The sequence below is a fragment of the Pocillopora verrucosa genome, chromosome 1 (assembly GCF_036669915.1).
Source record: "Pocillopora verrucosa isolate sample1 chromosome 1, ASM3666991v2, whole genome shotgun sequence".
Lineage (NCBI taxonomy): Eukaryota > Metazoa > Cnidaria > Anthozoa > Scleractinia > Pocilloporidae > Pocillopora > Pocillopora verrucosa.
This window is the reverse complement of record NC_089312.1, coordinates 27,275,734-27,281,004: the sequence shown is the minus strand read 5'-3', so window position 1 is coordinate 27,281,004 and position 5,271 is coordinate 27,275,734. Positions and strand designations below refer to the sequence as shown.

The 5,271-nt window shown below is 36.6% G+C and overlaps 1 long non-coding RNA gene across 1 annotated transcript; it reads right to left on the bottom strand.

Moving 5' to 3' along the window:
* Positions 1-300: 300 nt before the first annotated feature.
* On the bottom strand, positions 301-5,051 carry LOC136279724 (uncharacterized). Its single transcript, XR_010716931.1, has 4 exons — positions 4,872-5,051; positions 2,164-2,235; positions 1,686-1,757; positions 301-350 (listed from the first exon to the last, which is right to left on the bottom strand). It is a non-coding gene; the product is annotated as an uncharacterized lncRNA (long non-coding RNA).
* Positions 5,052-5,271: the final 220 nt, after the last annotated feature.

Here is a 5,271-nt window from a genome sequence, read left to right as displayed (position 1 = left end):
TTAAAAGAGACATTTGCGTTCATGATTTCTGTAAGTACTTAAGAGCGACGGTCAGGAAATATCGACCATTGAGTGGCAAGAGTTGAAAAATGAAATTCGCGTATTTTCTGACCAAAAAAAGCTACTAAGAATAGAAGAAATGTATTTCTTTTTCTTCCGGAGCGCTTTAATTCTGAGAAAACTGAGAAAAACGAATTTGACGATCCCGAAAGGTCCCGCAAGCAAAAAAAAAAAACTTGTTTTTGCATCTATCAATTTATCAGTTGATATATACTTACAGATCAGTTAAGCTGGTCAGGTTGTCAAATATTCCCTCTGGCAACGTTTGGAGCTCGTTGTCCGAGACGGCACTATAGTTGGGTTGGAAAGAAGAAAAAAATCAGAAGTCCAGATTAAAGCAGTCTATTCTCTCTTCAATATTAGGTAGACCAGCTTCTTCTTCGTCGTGATCGATTCTAAAAGCTGCAGCTATTCATTCATTGCCCGCATGTTAAGTTACGACTAACGTTCTTGCTTCTACTCATTATTCCAATACTTATTTCATCGATTACTCTGTTGGTTATTGTCAGGCTTGAAGAACAGCTAAGCACGAACAAGTACAATTTATTTGAATTAATTGCCATCAGATTCCCTTACGATAATGGCGAGCTCACTAAAATTTGCCACGCTCTCGACTCTTACTGTCTCACGGTTGGTAGTAGCGACCAAGCACTATTCGGTAGCACGAGTTTGATTCCAGTCGCTGCAATAATATTTGTCAAGTCTTCTTTTTTAAAATTTCTATAGACGCACAGTCAACTTGCAAGGATCCTGCCGTCAGTTATTTATCATCCATTGGTCAAAGTTTAATTATTTTCATTTAATTGTAAGCAATTAATAGACCGCTCAGTTAATTCAGTCCTACATAAGGCTAAAAAAGCAACCGACATGTTACTTTTCTTTGATGACACTGATCAGTACTCGCTCAAAGGATAAAAAATATGTTTACTATACAATACTTAATAATTTTTGATAAGGTTAAAATTTAAAATGCTTATGTTATGAGAGAGAAACAACAAAAACGCCATACGAAACGTATCTGTTGATCAATGTGGCAGCTTGTTTAACTAAAATGTTTACGTCCTTCAAATTTTACTTTTTAGAGTGTGTTGTTAATGAAATTGTTCGCGTTGCCTCTCTCTGACTTTCCCTGCCAGGTGTGTTCTGAACAAAGTTTTGTTTTGAAGAATTATTTCTGAGGAGTCGTAACTCTTTGGCTCTAGCGAAGCCTTTGTTAGCTCCCGTTGGGTGACGCGTTGCGTAGAAAGTGAACTAGAATGTCTCTGTTGGTTTGAAGTGGGTTCTTATATCGAGAACTGACTCTCTGTTGAATCTTTCACCCTTATAGACAGTTGTGTCTAAGAAATTAGCTTCTGATGTTTAAGCCGTTTTGATTGTTGTTTGGTGTTTATTAACTTGGTCAATGAACTGGTTGATGACATTGTCAATCGCGAACATTAAGACCCGCCAAAATGGTAAGGTAAGTTAAGCGAATTCCAAGCCAAATCATTATCAAAAATAGTTCAAGATCAACAACGTCTGACAAAATCTTTAGAGAATCTTTCACATGAATTTAATACTGCAATCAAGGACAATTTAGGATTGTTCCTGTTCCGAATTTTAAGCAGCCAGAGAGTGCTACTCACAAGTTTTTCAGCCGAGTCAATTCATCAAGAAGTTTTGGTGGTAGTTCTTTTAACTGATTCTCATGTAACCACCTGTAATAAAGGATGTCGATGGTAGGTTAGTAATAACAATGACACTAATTCTAATTATGGTAATTTATGAAATCAAGCATACCGACGTTTATTTCCTATTCATTTATTTTGTTTTCCTTACTGCTTTCCATTGAGCATAATTGCTAACAGGGAAACAGGGAAACATTTCACACAATTGAAAGACACTCGACGATTTTTTTTTTCCTTTCCTTTATTCCGCTCACCCAGTGTTTTCTAATGAACTTAACAGTCAAATCAGTATATATCAACAGCGAAAGCACTCTGATGGTGCATTTACATAGATTCGGTCACTCTTTTTTCGAATAAAAGTCGCTGTGACACAAATTTTAACGATCGATTTCCATAATTTACAAAAAAAAAAAGAAAAAAAAACATAACCACTCACAAAAGTTCCAAGGACATTAAGGTCTTGAATATTCCCGGATGAAGGCTGCGTAGATTGTTGTTGTAAAGATACCTGTGATTTGATTAGAGCAATGGTCAGACTTCTTTTCAAAAACGCAAACAGCCACTTTGTTATCTGTTAGGAAGCAGTGTAAAACAAACTCGCTTTCTTTATGTCCTCAGCGCAATCAGAGTTTAAAAACTCAACGACTGAGTAGCTCTAGAGATGCAGCTTTATATGAGCTGCTCATTCAGAACTAAGAAAAAGAATCATTAAATAACGCCAATGGTTTGTTGCAATATCGTTTAGTTGCCGTATCGTATACAAAACCTAGCTTTCTTTACGTGGTCTTTGTAATTGTGAAGATTCTAGAGGTTGCGGCTTACTCAAACCCTTAACAACTACAGGGGTGGCGCGGTGCGAGGTGACAATAATTCAAACTCCACTTGGTAGATTTAAACTGATTTAATGACAGATCAAAAGTGTAGCGATAAGTTTGGTTTAAAAAGCCTATTTATTACTTCAACATAAACCGAGCTGTTACATGTTCAAAAGACCGAAGAAATAACTGACTACATTCCGAATGCACATATCGTTATATAATCATGAGTGGCGCGCTCATAGTGATGAGTTCAACTGCTAGTACCTATGATCGCCGCTTCTATATAGTATTTCACAGTATTTCGTCACAAAAAGTTCAAAGGTTTAGATCAATCGGTTGCGTTTGACAGAAGGGTCATGAAGATAGCGAAGATCGAAGGTAGTTGACCTTGGAAGCAGCAGCAGTAGAAAAAACAGTAGTAGCTGTAGGTGCAGATTAAGTTGTAGAAATGGATAGACGTGATAATTCTCGTGTCATATAAATTACAATCAAACGAAGGTACAAACAACAGTATATTACTATAGACAAAAATAACTAAATGAGAATAAAAGAGTAACGATTTAAAAAGAAACCAAAACAATTTGTAAATAAGATCGTTTTGCTATAATACTGTAATAATGACACTTAGTTGACTAAACGAGACGTTCTATGACCGAAAAAAAAAGGCTGATGATTCTATGACTTAATTAAAACAAATAAAATACTGACGCACTTTGGTTGACGACTCGTACCGAAAAAAAAGCAAAGACAATTGATATAGCGGTAGCTTGGATCCTACTGATCGTAACAAAGGTAACGGTGTGGCTTCAACCAACTTATAGGTTATGATACGTGAAGAAAGCTATGGCGTCGCAAAAAGTAGCGCCCTCAATAAGAACTACTTCCTGGGCAGCAAAGACTCCAAAGTTGTGATACAATTCTAGGAAATCTCCATTTCTACCGACGCCTTCATTTTAGATCACGTAATGGACTACACAATAATTGAATATAAATCAAAAGAAAGTTTGTAGGAAATTAGTAAAAACAAACAGCGTTTCAAAACTAACAGTCTTATGTATCCATCGTAATCAGAGTTTGCATACTCAACGACTGAGTAGCATTCCAAATGCAGCTTATTGGCAGCACATTCGGAACTCAAAAAAGAATACTCCTGTAACGCTAAGGGTTTGCTGCAATATCGTTTATCCGTCAAACTGGCCCTCAGGTCGACCCAGCGTTGGAATGAAAAAGTTTTGTTTTTGTTTCTTTTTTTTTTCTACACTCTCGGTCGTCTCAGTGACTAGTGCATAGTGAGGACTGTGCTGTGGCATTTAATTGCTTGCTTTGACTCGGGTAGAAACACATGGAAGACGAAACGTTAGTACTGTTAGACAACATTTTTATTTAAATCACAACTGTAATAAAGTTGGCAAACGTAATTCAACGTACAATATTTGAAGATTGCTGAGGTTGGCAAGCAAGTCAGATGGTAGCTCCTCCAAATGGTTATCACTCAGGTCTCTGTAAAATGCAATGGCATTTACAAATAACGTGTACATGGGGAAATATCCGTGATCAACTCTGACTTTATTATTCTCAGGTGATTAGCGTTTACAAGAAGACTGAAAAATTCATTACATAGTTACAAGAATGTATAAAGAGGAGAATTTCTTTTATAAGGGTGATGAAACTCTTACATGGACCAAACTGTCCCTATAAACTTAGCAATCATATCAATAATTATCAAAATCGAAAGGCGCCCTAGCATAGTAAATTGCAAATAAGTCAATTTATTTTCAAATAAAAGTGTGCGTGACCAGAAACTTTACCAAATAATTTCTACTGTTAGAAGATAAAAAAAATTTCCAAGGACTTTAAGGTTCTAAATATTCCTGGATGAAGGCTGCTTAGTGTGTTGTTGTGGATATACCTGTGATTTGATTGGAACGATTGTCAAAGGCGTTGATACTGTCCGTGTATTGATTAACGCCTCCATATGCAGGGTGCGGAGTGTAGAGTGACTGGTGCATAGTGAGGACTGCGCTGTGGCATTTAATTGCTTGTTTTGACTCGGGCAGAAAACACATGGAAGACGAAACGTCAGTACTGTTGTCGGATCTTTCCGTCCTTAGGGCTCGACAATTTATGATTACACAGCCGAGTCAAACTATTATAACTTCTAACAGAACGTTGACAAAATCCATCCACAAAATATGACTTCCTATGACACAGTTCATATATGAATCGACAAAGAGTAAATTCCCCGAAAGTCACAATTTTTCCTGCTAAACTAGGAGCTACTAAAGGAGCAGACCCAATGAAAGAAAGGTAGGTAAAGTTCACTCACAGGATATTCAAATGTGGATTGCGATCAAATAGGGTTGGAGGAAGGTCTTTCAGCTTGTTTTTGTTTAATATCCTATTTAGCCAGAACAGTCAAGAAGATTAGCTGTTAGCTTATCACAAGAATAACAAAGATGTATTAACGAAATCATGACCTTAGGCTCCCTGAACTTTTCCCTCCAGTCTGAAGTTCTTTTTCCTCTATGGGTTCAACGTCAATATGAACCAAAAAGAAGTCTGTCAGGACCATACCTACTTTTTTTGACCACATCATATCGATCGTGACATATTATAAATAAATGGTATGACATGTTTCTTTTTCCTTACGTAACTAAGACAACATTTTTATTTAAATCACAACTGTAATGAAGTTGGCAAACGTAATTCAACGTACAATGCTTTAA